Source organism: Ranitomeya variabilis, chromosome 4 (genome assembly GCF_051348905.1).
Source record: "Ranitomeya variabilis isolate aRanVar5 chromosome 4, aRanVar5.hap1, whole genome shotgun sequence".
NCBI lineage: Eukaryota > Metazoa > Chordata > Amphibia > Anura > Dendrobatidae > Ranitomeya > Ranitomeya variabilis.
Window position 1 is genome coordinate 750,839,850 of NC_135235.1, and position 12,901 is coordinate 750,852,750.

Below are 12,901 nucleotides of genomic sequence, written 5' to 3' on the forward strand. Positions count from 1 at the left end.
TCTCTTCATATACTGTTTGTAGCTGTCTTCAGGCCTAGGTTTGAGTCCCACTGATCGTGGTGCCCCCATTGCTTCTCTTGGGTTAATGCTCCGTATTACCGGCAGTGAGGGGTTAATGCTCCGTGTTACCGGCAGTGAGGGGTTAATGCTCCGTGTTACCGGCAGTGAGGGGTTAATGCTCCGTGTTACCGGCAGTGAGGGGTTAATGCTCCGTGTTACCGGCAGTGAGGGGTTAATGCTCCGTGTTACCGGCAGTGAGGGGTTAATGCTCCATATTACCGGCAGTGAGGGGTTAATTCTCCGTGTTACCGGCAGTGAGGGGTTAATGCTCCGTGTTACCGGCAGTGAGGGGTTAATGCTCCATATTACCGGCAGTGAGGGGTTAATGCTCCGTGTTACCGGCAGTGAGGGGTTAATGCTCCGTGTTATCGGCAGTGAGGGGTTAATGCTCCGTGTTACCGGCAGTGAGGGGTTAATGCGCCGTGTTACCGGCAGTGAGGGGATAATGCTCCATATTACCGGCAGTGAGGGGTTAATGCTCCGTGTTACCGGCAGTGATGGGGTTAATGCGCCGTGTTACCGGCAGTGAGGGGATAATGCTCCATATTACCGGCAGTGAGGGGTTAATGCTCCGTGTTACCGGCAGTGAGGGGTTAATGCTCCGTGTTATCGGCAGTGAGGGGTTAATGCTCCGTGTTACCGGCAGTGAGGGGTTAATCCTCCGTGTTACCGGCAGTGAGGGGTTAATGCGCCGTGTTACCGGCAGTGAGGGGATAATGCTCCGTGTTACCGGCAGTGAGGGGTTAATGCTCCGTGTTACCGGCAGTGAGGGGTTAATGCGCTGTATTACCGGCAGTGAGGGGTTAATGCGCTGTATTACCGGCAGTGAGGGGTTAATGCTCCGTGTTACCGGCAGTGAGGGGTTAATGCTCCGTGTTACCGGCAGTGAGGGGTTAATGCTCCGTGTTACCGGCAGTGAGGGGTTAATGCTCCGTGTTACCGGCAGTGAGGGGTTACTGCTCCGTGTTACCGGCAGTGAGGGGTTAATGCTCCGTGTTACCGGCAGTGAGGGGTTAATGCTCCGTGTTACCGGCAGTGAGGGGTTAATGCTCCGTGTTACCGGCAGTGAGGGGTTAATGCTCCGTGTTACCGGCAGTGAGGGGTTAATGCTCCGTGTTACCGGCAGTGAGGGGTTAATGCTCCGTGTTACCGGCAGTGAGGGGTTAATGCTCCGTGTTACCGGCAGTGAGGGGTTAATGCTCCGTGTTACCGGCAGTGAGGGGTTAATGCGCCGTGTTACCGGCAGTGAGGGGTTAATGCTCCGTGTTACCGGCAGTGAGGGGTTAATGCTCCGTGTTACCGGCAGTGAGGGGTTAATGCGCTGTATTACCGGCAGTTAGGGGTTAATCTTCCAGCGTTACCGGCAGTGAGGGGTTAATGCTCCGTATTACCGGCAGTGAGGGGTTAATGCTCCCGTGTTACCGGCAGTGAGGGGTTAATCCTCCAGCGTTACCGGCAGTGAGGGGTTAATCTTCCAGCGTTACCGGCGCTGCTCTCGGTGCCGGGATGACGCTACCGCACATGCGCACTGACCGCTGGGCGCTGAGGTAAAACTTGTCCTGTGAGGCGGCGCGGAGGGGTCGCACAGGGGGCGCACAGTGGTCGCACAGCCTCCTCACACCTCAGGTCGCAGATTCTTCCGCAGATAGCATTTTCTTCCGTTTTTACTTTTTTTAGCCAAAACGGGATTCTGGAGCGACCCAGATGGGACTCGAACCCACAATCCCCAGCTCCGGAGGCTGATGCCTTATCCATTAGGCCACTGGGTCACCACTCGTCTGCCAGCCTCACACACGTGCCTTACGTCTGACGACAGCAGAGGCCGCGCCCCTGTGGTGACTGAAGCCAATCATAGTGGAGCATCACCGAGAGAAGGCGGGGCGATGAGCACAGTTCGCGGCGACATGCAGAGAGCCACAGACTCAGTCACTGCTGTCACTGCAGAGATAGGACGGAGGGGCCCGTAGGAGGCTGGGAGCCGCCATCAGGGCGTTATCACCCGGACTCCTGTATGGGGGCCCGGAGGGTTCATAAGCCCGAGCCGTGTGGGAGGGAGGAGCCTCACTGTGACAGACAGCTGGGAGAGCCAGCCAGTGCTGAGCCCCAGGAGGGCGGGACTTTCCACCATCCAATCCGTGGTCAGCGCGGGCTCAGCACTAGTCTCCTCAGTCAGGAGCAGCGCAGTGCGCAGGCGCCGGGGAGTGTGACTGAGCCTGTGAGTGGTGTGGACGGTGTGGTGGCAGGCTTCGGGCCCTGCACCAGCAGGCGAGCGTTAGTGAGGCGGCCGCCGGCCGCTGTGTCTGGGTCACCCCTCCTGCAGAGAAGCATAAGGCCATGTTCACACGTTGTGGTTTTTACCACAGCGTTTTTGACGCTGCGGATCTGCAGCAGTTTCCCATGCGGTCTACAGTACCATGTAAACCTATGGAAAATCAAATCCGCTGTGCACATGCTGCGGAAAAAATGCGCGGAAGCGCGGTTTATTTTCCAAGGCATGTCAATTCTTTGTGCGGATCTGCAGCGTTTCTGCACCCATTGACTTGCATTGAGTTGGGCACGTCCGCAACAAAACCGCAGATGTAAAAAAGATCTGCGATGTAGCTGTCGGTGAAATGCTGCAGATCTGGAGTGGGGAAGAGTGTGGGCGGAGACTATGCGTGTCTCTGTGTGCGGCCTGTCGGGGGTCTTTGTGTCTGCAGGCATCATCCGATGGGACTACAAGTCCCATCAGGCTATGCCTGCTACAATGACAGTGAGTGACACATTAGCCAATGATGGGACAGTAGTAGTCCCATCATCCGGCTAATGTGTTGATTGTAAAAAAAACCCACAAACATACATACTACATACGTGCTACATACATGCTACATACATGCTACATACATACTACATACATGCTACATACATGCTATATACATGCTACATACATACAACATACATACTACATACATACAACATACATACTACATACATACTACATACATGCTATATACATACTACATACATGCTATATACATACTACATACATGCTATATACATGCTACATACATACAACATACGTACTACATACATACAACATACATGCTATATACATGCTACGTACATACTACATACATACAACATACATACTACATACGTACTACTGTTAGGCTGTGGGCTCTGATACAGCTAGGGGGCGCTGTTTGTTCTCCCCAGAATGTGCATGCAGACGGATGAAGTCCATAGGTGTGCATGAGAGTCACGGATTTCCGGTCCGGGTTTTCCATGTGGCTGAAGGCCACAGGTTTGTGTGTGTTTAAAAACCCTGCAGTAAGGGGTATGGATGTGTCAGGTATCAGGTCAGGTGTGCGAAGTGCACATCACTGTCAGTCTGGTGTGTGCTGGTCTGCAGAGTGCATGGAGGCACAGGCCAGCAGAGCCAGCACCCAGGGCAGCTGAATAGCCTGGCACCCGCAGTGTACACAGAGATGCAAGTCGTCCATGGTACTGGTCTCGGATGTGGACAGTCCTGTGCCCGGTGGTGGATGTCCTGTGCCTGAAAGAGGATTAGCATGTGCAACGATTGCAATCAGGTGGATATGGTGCCCGGCTGCTATCCGGAGGATATCCTGAACTGTGTACGACTGTGTGAGTAAAGAGTCTGTAAAGAGACTGTGATACAGCGATGCAGGACACCCACAAGAACTAGTCAGAGGAGGGCTGGCGTGTGTAGTGTCTGCAACATATGAGGCTGTGTGTATGGAGACGTATAGAGACTGTGATATGGCGTGCGGTCGCCCAGGGAAACTGGACAAGGGAAGTCTGGCCTGTTTAGGGACCGCAAATCTAAAGCCATGTGATATGTAGTGCTTTGAACCGGTGTAAACTGGTCACTGATAATATCCACTGAAGTTATATGCATTTATGTGAATTGGACTTTAATGCTGTGAAGAAACACATTAAAAGAGACTTTTGTGTTTGAATTTGTGGGTCACTGCGTCTTCACTGCGTACGATGCTACTGCAGCCTTACACTACATACATACTACATACATACATACTACATACATACATACATACATACATACATACATACATACATACATACATACATACATACATACTAGATACTACATACATACTACATCCATACTACATACATACATACTAGATACATACTACATGCATGCTACATACATACAACATACATACTACATACATACTACATGCATGCTACATACATACATGCAACATACATACTACATACATACTGCATACATACATACAACATACATATTACATACATACATACTACATACATCCATACTGCATACATACATACTACATACATACATGCTACATACATACGTACTTCTGCACTGTATTCCTCTGCCGCTGTAAAAAAATAGTCCCTAGTCTCACTTTTGGCACTGCTGTGTGAGAAAGTTCCCACGCAGCAATGCCATAAAGTGAGACCCTGAACTCAGGTAACCTCTGATACACTGCAGGAGCCATTGTCTCCTGTCAGTGTGTCACTGGAGGTCCTATAGAGCAGTGACATCACCCGATGTCACTGTTCTATAGGGGAGATCGTCGTGGGACACTCGTTATTAATTGGACTACGGCGGACAGGTAGTATGCGGTTTATTATTTTATGTTTTTGCAGGCGATCAAGTATAATAAGTATGGTTAAATGAAGAATATTAAAATACTTTTTTCTGGCTGTGTCTTTATTTTGTTTTTAACTCTTTCACTACTATAGGATTAATAATGGTTAGGCGTCTTATTGACGCCTCTCCATTATTAATCTGGCTTAATGTCACCTTACAATAGCAAGGTGACATTAAGCCCTCATTACCCCATATCCCACCGCTACACGGGAGTGGGAAGAGAGAGGCTAAGTGCTGGAATTGGCGTATCTTACAGACTCGTCATTTCCGGGGCGGCTGCGGACTGGTATTTGTAGCCGGGGAGGGCCAATATCCATGCAGCTGTCTGCATAGCCTTTCTGGCTATAAAATATAGGGGGACCCCCCTATTTTAATAGCCAGTAAAGGCTATGCAGACAGCTGCGGGCTGATATTCATAGCCTAGAGAGGGGCCATGGGTCTTACCCCCTTCCCAGGCTACAAATATTGGCCCCCGGCAGTCAGCTTTCCCCCTCTGGCGCAGAAAATTGCGCTGGAGCCCATGCCATTTTTTTTCCGTTTTTTCTTTTTTTTTAATTAAACGCTCATTAAGAAACATCGGCCTTTCTATTATATATCTATGGCTATATCGATCTATAGATATATTTATAGATAGCTATATCTATAGATACATAGATGTTTCTATCCATATATCTATCTGGCTGCTTTCACACATCAGTTTTTTGCCGTCAGGCATAATCCGGTGAGTTTTGAAAAAACGGATCCGTTTTTTTTCCACCGGATCCGTTATTTTCTCATAGAGTTGTATTAGCGCCGGATTGCGCCCTGATGGCCACACGTTTCATCCATTTTTTTCCGGATCCTTCAGAAAAGCTGTTTCCGGCGGCTGGAGAAAACATACAGAAGAACGGTTTTTCTGTCTGGCGAAAAAACGAACAGCGACGGATCCGGCAAAAAACTTATGAAACTGAGATGTGAAATGATGAATCTGGCCTCCGAATCTGTTTTTTTTCATGCATTTTTCCATTGAAATCATGCACATCTTTCATTCTCTCTCTCTCTCTTATGATGGTGGCCCCATCAGATTTTCACTATTTGCAACGGATCCGTTTTTTCAAAAATTTGCCGGATCCTGCCTGATGGATAGATGTAGATAGATATATGGATAGTCAGGCTACTTTCACACATCAGTTTGTTTCCATCAGGCAGGATCCGGTGAATTTGTGAAAAAAACGGATCCGTTGCAAATAGTGAAAAACTGATGCAACTGATCTTTTTTTTAGAGAGAGAGAACGGAAAATGTGCATGATTTCAATGGAAAAAATTCATGAAAAAACGGATTCGGAGGCCGGATTCATCATTTCACATGTTTCATACATTTTTCGCCGGATCCATCGCTGTGCGTTTTTTCACCGGACAGAAAAAAACTTTCCTCTGCACGTTATCTCCGTCCGCCGGAAACAGTTTTTTTTTATGGATCTGGCAAAAAACGGATGAAACATGTGGCCATCAGGCACACTCTGTGAACCAAATTAATTAGCTGGCGCACCATAGTAATATAATAAATAAGTTTTGGGGGTGCAAATACAGTGGCTGGTCAAGGGAATAATAAAGAACGCAAGAAAGAAGCCACTATAACATTTGCACACCACCAACAGTGAAGTGAAAAAACACAAGCTTTATTGGTAATGAAGCGATGGCCGGGGGACCACCACGGTGCAGGAAGACTACTGTACACAAGATGAGGTGCAAACAACAGAGGGTAGATTTATTGGGAGGCACGGAACGAAGCAAATGAGGATGCAAACGGGTGTACAATGGTAAAAGACAATTTACAAGAGTTATAAACGTTATCTTTTCCGTAAAATAGCACGGTGCTCCAACTATTACAGACTCCAAATATGTCTAACCAGCACATGTAAACAATAAACAAGTGATGATGCTACTCTACATATAACCTCCCTGGCCTTTACTAAGCAGGCCACACGGCTCCCGTGTACTGACTATTGAAGCCTACACTGGGCCCTAACAGGTGCAACAAACAGGAACAAGCTCACGGTGATGTTGGAGAATCAGATCCAGTCCCAGGAGGCCCCCAGCAGTCTAATATGGTGGTGCGCACGGCTTTCTGTCAGCTCTGTGAAGCGTGGTCTTCTCCTTGCTTCTGGATCCTAGGGATTGCAGCTACAGTATGTCAGGACACAGTTCTCTCTTTCAGCTATCATCACAAAAAGTCCTCTCTGCTGCAGCCTCAGCTCACACACGCTGCTCCAGCTCCACACCTGCACTCTGCCAGACTAGTTCATCACACCGACTATTGCAGGGGAGAAGCAGAACATTCCTTCACGCCAGACAAGGGGGTGCAGCCTCTTAAAGTGACAGCGTGTTCCTTACTGTCCATAACAGCACCACCCTCTTACATGCCTCCCTTCTTAATGATGGTCGTCCTCAGCCATCACAGCATCAGGGTCAAAGTGTAATGGAGGAACGTTCAATGCGGAAACAGCACCTATAGAGGAGGCAATAAAGTTGCAAAAACAGACAGAGCACGCTGTTCTACATATCGGACTGGTAGAACCCCTGCATTAGACCTCTGGGATCTCCGAAGCTCTTGGCTGTTAGGCAAGGCTTGACTATCTTCCAGAGGAACACTTGTTGCAGGAGACATTGTGAGCTCTTGTCTGGTCTCGTCCTCGCATGGCGGTACTGGTACATCCATGGGATTACCGTCTCTGTGGAGCTGAGGACCCCTCCTGTGTCAGGGACGGTCCACCACTCATCGATTTCACCATCAGGCATGACAGATTCAGGAAGTGGAGTAGCGCCTTCAGGCGACAATGGCGTAGAACAGACCTCAGACCGGCAAGGCTGCAGCATATTTCTGTGAAGTACTCTAAGGGCGGATGCCCCAGTCTCAGTCTGTACCTTGTAGACAGGGCCGTTAGCATACACTCGCTCGATAACTTTGTACGGCTGTACTTCCCATCTCTCACTTAGTTTTCCCTTGGGGCGTTTCTCTCTGACTAATACTCGGTCTCCAGGTTGGAGGGGTAACTCTTGAGTCGGTTTGCGGCCCGTATGTTCTTTTTCTTGCAGCTGCTGACCCGCCAACCACCGTATCGTTTGCAATCGTTGCCAATGCTCTTTCACCCATGAGGTGACAGTTCGCTCCATCAGCTCCTCTGGCTGTTCCAAATTCAGCTCAATGATCTCTCGTCCAGCTCTTCCAAACAACAGTAGATAGGGGGTTGTTGTGAATTCCGTTCTCGGGCTCCCTCCTGTGGTCATGAGTGGTACTGTGTGAGTTTGTTCTTGGGCTCCCTCTGGTGGCCTTTAGCGATATTGCTGGGCTCAGCTGTTTCATCTCCTGTTAGGCTGGGCCTATTTAACTCACCTGGACCTTTACTTGTCGCCTGCTGTCGGTGTATTCAGTCCTGATCCTGTGCTCTCCTGAATATTCCTTGTGACCAGTCTCCTGCTATGAGAAGCTAAGTTTGCTTGTTCAGTTTCTCATTATTTCCTTGAAAACGTTTCTCATTATATTATGAGTTCAGCCCAGCTTGCTTTTATGTGATTTTTTGCTTGCTGGTTAGTTCTGGGGTGCAGAGTGTGCCCCTCACATCGTGAGTCGGTGTGGGGGTTCTTGTATTCTCTGCGTGGTTTACTTTTGATAGCTTTTGTACTGACCGCACAGACACCTATCTATTATCTGCCTATCTAGTATTAGCGGGCCTCATTTGCTAAACCTGTTTCATCTCTACGTTTGTGTTTTCCCCTTAACTCACCGTTATTATTTGTGGGGGCTATCTAAAACTTTGGGAGTATTTCTCTGAGGCAAGTGAGGTCTTTGCTTTCTCTCTAGGGGTAGTCAGTTTCTCAGGCTGTGACGAGGCGTCTAGGTTTTCAGGTAACGCTCCACAGCTGCCTTTAGTGTGTTTGGATAGGATCAGGATTGCGGTCAGTATAGCTTCCACATCCCCAGAACTTGTCCTATATATTCAGGGTATATGTGCCAGGTCAGTTTGAGATCCTACCACCAGGATCATAACAGTACAGCAGGCCCGAAAGTGTTAATGCAGCAGAAGAGGGAGAAGAGAAATTCTAAGGTCATTTTTTTTTTTTCCTCTGCACTGTGTTTTGCCTCTCTCCTCCCCTTAATCTCTGGGTGGTTCTGTATGCAGCTACTAATATGGACATTCAGAGTCTGTCTTCTAGTGTGGATCATCTCACTGCAAGGGTACAGGGCATTCAGGATTATGTAGTCCGCAGTCCTATGTCAGAGCCTAAAATACTTATTCCTGAGCTGTTCTCCGGAGATAGATCTAGGTTTTTGAACTTTAAGAATAATTGTAAGTTATTCCTTTCTCTGAGACCTCGCTCATCTGGCGACTCTGTTCAGCAAGTTAAAATTGTTATTTATTTGTTGCGGGGTGACCCTCAAGATTGGGCATTCTCTCTGGCGCCAGGAGATCCGGCACTGCTAAATGTTGATGTGTTTTTTCTGGCGCTTGGAGTGCTTTATGAGGAACCTAATCTGGTAGACCAAGCAGAGAAGGTTTTGCTGGCTCTCTCTCAGGGTCGGGATGAAGCAGAGGTTTATTGTCAGAAGTTTAGGAAGTGGTCAGTGCTCACTCAGTGGAATGAGTGCGCCCTGGCGGCGATTTTCAGAAAGGGTCTTTCTGAAGCCCTTAAAGATGTTATGGTGGGGTTCCCCACGCCGGCGGGTCTGAATGAGTCAATGTCTTTGGCCATTCAGATTGATCGGCGTTTGCGGGAGCGCAAACCTGTGCACCCTCTGGCGGTATTTTCTGAGCAGAAACCTGACCCTATGCAATGTGACAGGATTCTGACCAGAGTTGAACGGCAAAACCACAGACGTCAGAATGGGTTGTGCTTTTACTGTGGTGATTCTGCTCATGTTATCTCAGCATGCTCTAAGCGCACAAAAAGGGTTGCCAAGTTTGTCACCATTGGTACTGTACAACCTAAATTCATTTTGTCTGTTACTTTGATTTGCTCTCTGTCATCCTACCCAGTTATGGCTTTTGTGGATTCAGGTGCTGCCCTGAATTTGATGGATTTGTCATTTGCCAGGCGCTGTGATTTTATCTTGGAGCCTTTACAATTCCCTATCCCGCTAAGGGGAATTGATGCTACACCATTGGCCAAGAATAAACCTCAGTACTGGACTCAATTGACCATGTGCATGGCTCAGGAGGTAATTTGCTTTCTGGTGCTACATAATTTGCATGATGTTGTCGTGTTGGGTCTGCCATGGCAGCAGGCTCATAATCCAGTCCTGGATTGGAAAGCAATGTCTGTGTCAAGTTGGGGTTGCCAGGGGATTCATGGCGATGCTCCTTTGGTGTCAATTGCTTCTTCTACTCCTTCTGAAGTCCCTGAATTTTTGTTGGACTACCAGGATGTATTTGATGAGCCCAAATCCAGTGCCCTACCTCCTCATAGGGATTGTGATTGTGCCATAAATCTGATTCCTGGTAGTAAGTTCCCTAAGGGACGACTTTTTAATTTGTCTGTACCAGAACATACCGCTATGCTGAGTTATATAAAGGAGTCCTTGGAGAAGGGACATATTCGCCCGTCCTCGTCCCCTTTGGGTGCGGGGTTCTTTTTTGTGGCCAAGAAGGATGGTTCTCTGAGACCCTGTATAGATTATTGCCTTCTAAATAACATCACGGTCAAATTTCAGTATCCCTTGCCACTGTTGTCCGATCTGTTTGCCCGGATTAGGTGGGCCAGTTGGTTCACCAAGATAGATCTTCGTGGAGCGTATAATCTTGTGCGCATAAAGCAGGGCGATGAATGGAAAACAGCATTTAATACGCCCGAAGGCCATTTTGAGTACTTGGTGATGCCTTTTGGGCTTTCTAATGCCCCCTCTGTGTTTCAGTCCTTCATGCACGACATCTTCCGAGAGTACCTGGATAGATTTATGATTGTGTACCTGGATGATATTTTGGTCTTTTCTGATGATTGGGAGTCTCATGTGAAGCAGGTCAGGATAGTATTTCAGGTCCTGCGTGCCAATGCCTTGTTTGTGAAGGGCTCTAAATGTCTCTTCGGAGTCCAGAAGGTTTCCTTTTTGGGCTTTATTTTTTCTCCTTCTACTATCGAGATGGATCCAGTCAAGGTCCAGGCTATTCATGACTGGACTCAACCTACATCTGTGAAGAGTCTTCAGAAGTTCTTGGGTTTTGCTAATTTTTACCGTCGCTTCATCACTAATTTTTCTAGTGTGGTGAAGCCTTTGACGGATTTGACCAAGAAGGGTTCTGATGTGACGAATTGGTCTCCTGCGGCCGTGGAGGCCTTTCAGGAGTTGAAACGTCGGTTTTCTTCGGCTCCTGTCTTGCGCCAGTCCGATGTCTCTCTTCCCTTTCAGGTCGAGGTTGATGCTTCTGAGATTGGAGCAGGGGCTGTTTTGTCGCAGAGAAGCTCTGATGGCTCTGTGATGAGACCATGTGCTTTCTATTCAAGAAAGTTTTCGCCTGCCGAGCGGAATTATGATGTTGGTAATCTAGAGTTGTTGGCAATGAAGTGGGCATTTGAGGAGTGGCGAGATTGGCTTGAGGGAGCCAAGCATCGTGTGGTGGTCTTGACGGATCACAAGAATTTGACTTATCTCGAGTCTGCCAAACGGTTGAATCCGAGACAGGCTCGATGGTCGTTGTTTTTCTCTCGTTTCAATTTCGTGGTTTCATATCTTCCGGGTTCGAAAAACGTGAAGGTTGATGCCCTTTCTAGGAGTTTTGTACCTGACTCCCCGGAAGTTTCTGAACCGACTGGTGTTCTCAAAGAGGGAGTGATTTTGTCTGCCATCTCTCCTGATCTGCGACGGGTGTTGCAGGAGTTTCAGGCCAATAGACCTGACCGTTGTCCACCGGAGAGACTGTTTGTCCCAGACAGATGGACCAGTAGAGTTATTTCCAAGGTTCATTCTTCGGTGTTGGCGGGTCATCCTGGGATTTTTGGTACCAGGGATTTGGTGGCGAGATCCTTTTGGTGGCCTTCCTTGTCGCAGGATGTGCGTTCCTTTGTGCAGTCCTGTGGGATTTGTGCTCGGGCCAAGCCTTCGTGTTCTCGTGCCAGTGGATTGCTTTTGCCTTTGCCTGTCCCGAAGAGGCCTTGGACGCATATTTCCATGGATTTTATTTCAGATCTTCCTGTCTCTCAGAAGATGTCTGTCATCTGGGTGGTTTGTGATCGTTTTTCCAAAATGGTCCATTTGGTACCCTTGCCTAAGTTGCCTTCCTCCTCCGATTTGGTGCCACTGTTTTTTCAGAATGTGGTTCATTTACATGGTATTCCGGAGAACATTGTGTCCGACAGAGGATCCCAGTTTGTGTCCAGATTTTGGCGATCCTTTTGTGCTAAGATGGGTATTGAATTGTCTTTTTCGTCAGCCTTCCATCCTCAGACGAATGGTCAAACCGAACGAACTAATCAGACCTTGGAAACTTATTTGAGATGTTTTGTTTCTGCTGACCAGGATGATTGGGTGACCTTTTTGCCATTGGCTGAGTTCGCCCTCAATAATCGGGCTAGTTCTGCTACTTTGGTTTCACCTTTCTTTTGCAATTCTGGTTTTCATCCTCGTTTCTCCTTGGGTCAGGTTGAGTCTTCTGACTGTCCTGGGGTGGATTCTGTGGTGGATAGGTTGCAGCAGATTTGGAACCATGTGGTGGACAATTTGACTAAGAGAAGGCTCAGCGCTTTGCTAACCGCCGTCGCTGTGTGGGTCCCCGACTTCGTGTGGGGGATTTGGTATGGTTGTCTTCTCGTTATGTCCCGATGAAGGTTTCCTCTCCTAAGTTCAAGCCTCGTTTCATCGGTCCTTATAAGATTTTGGAAATCCTCAACCTTGTGTCTTTTTGTTTGGACCTCCCAACATCGTTTGCCATTCATAATGTGTTCCATAGGTCATTGTTGCGGAGATATGTGGTGCCTGTGGTCCCTTCTGTTGATCCTCCTGCTCCGGTCTTGGTCGAGGGGGAGTTGGAATATGTGGTGGAGAAGATCTTGGATTCTCGTATTTCGAGACGGAGGCTTCAGTACTTAGTGAAATGGAAGGGTTATGGTCAGGAGGATAATTCCTGGGTTGTCGCCTCCGATGTCCATGCGGCCGATTTGGTTCGTGCCTTTCAATTGGCTCGTCCTGATTGGCCTGGGAGCTCTGGTGAGGGTTCGGTGACC

The 12,901-nt window shown here is 48.2% G+C and overlaps 1 non-coding gene across 1 annotated transcript; it reads right to left on the reverse strand.

Moving 5' to 3' along the window:
- Positions 1–1,756: 1,756 nt before the first annotated feature.
- Positions 1,757–1,829, reverse strand: TRNAR-CCG (transfer RNA arginine (anticodon CCG)). The gene has a single exon. It is a non-coding gene; the product is annotated as a tRNA-Arg (tRNA).
- Positions 1,830–12,901: the final 11,072 nt, after the last annotated feature.